The sequence below is a fragment of the Sapajus apella genome, unplaced genomic scaffold (assembly GCF_009761245.1).
Source record: "Sapajus apella isolate SASKATOON/1434 unplaced genomic scaffold, GSC_monkey_1.0 scaffold56, whole genome shotgun sequence".
NCBI lineage: Eukaryota > Metazoa > Chordata > Mammalia > Primates > Cebidae > Sapajus > Sapajus apella.
Window position 1 is genome coordinate 8,842,084 of NW_022436996.1, and position 1,090 is coordinate 8,843,173.

At 65.2% G+C, this 1,090-nt stretch overlaps 1 protein-coding gene across 1 annotated transcript in view; it reads left to right on the forward strand.

Moving 5' to 3' along the window:
* Positions 1–407: 407 nt before the first annotated feature.
* Positions 408–1,090, forward strand: part of ZNF777 (zinc finger protein 777) — a 29,741-nt gene continuing 29,058 nt past the window's right edge. Inside the window, exon 1 of the mRNA XM_032245106.1 lies at positions 408–655. The gene's annotated coding sequence lies outside the window, so the exon portion shown is untranslated. The remainder of the gene's footprint in view (positions 656–1,090) is intronic.

Below are 1,090 nucleotides of genomic sequence, written 5' to 3' on the forward strand. Positions count from 1 at the left end.
GTTAGTAACCAGGACGCCTGCCTCTAATTTCTTCTTTTTTTCCTTTCCAATTGATCCCCAGTTCTCGCCACCTCCTAGGTACCCAGTTAATACATGTTTAAGTGGACCTGCCCAGGAAGGGGAGTCCTCGACTCTAAGCTCCCGCATTTCTTTTGGGACTTCTCCTGGTTACAAAGAGCATTCATTCATACTGTGTCTGAGGGTAAACAAGTCGCTGCCCACTCGGCCTCAGTTTCCTCCTAAATGACCGGTCTGGCCCCTTCCAGCCCCAGCAGGGTCTGATTCCAGGAATTCTGTCCTTTCATGTCGAAAACAACACTCGGGCATTTCACAAAAGCACCCAACCCCCTGGCTCCCCTTGGAAGCACAGCCCGCGTCCCTGGAACCCGGGCTGCACTGAGCTGGTCACATGAACTCCGGGCTTTCTCTGGTGTGACGGGTTTCTTAGATCCCTTTGTGAGCGCAGGTTTTGAAAGGGAACGACCCCCGGTTCTGGGTGTGAGAGGCGCAGGGGATCGGCGGGAGGAAGGCTGTCGGAGCCAATCAAGCCGCCTCCAGACCCCAGCACGTCGCCTGGGCTGCGCGCTCCGACTTCGCCTCCGCCCGCGCGCCTCCCGGCCTCGCCCGAGGGTGCCCGGGCAGGCGAGGACCCCAGGTGAGAGGCCGGAGGGTCCCGGAGGGTGGGAGGCCCCGGCGGTTCGGCCCGGGCTCCACGACGGGCTGGCCCGGGCTCAGGGCGTGTCCGTCGCCGCCGGGCGGCTCGCTCGACACTGTTCGCTCCTACCGGCTGTAGATGGAGCTGTCTGGGTTCCGGCAGCCTCCGACGAGCCTCGGAGTGTTTCTCTTTAAACGGCCTGAGAGGGACATGCCTCCCAGGATGCAGTTTGTAGCAACATGGCAGCTGCTGTGCAGCTCCCCTGCTGAAGAGGCGCCGGGACGGCAGCGCAGCTCGCAGCCCGGGCCGGGGCCGGAGCCGGGGTCCCAGCCGCGGCCGCAGAGGGGCGGCGCGCGGGCCGGGGGCCGCCGTTGAGGGCCGGGGCCCAGCTCGCGGCCGGGACGCAGCCGGCCGGGCCGCCCGCACAGCCGCGCG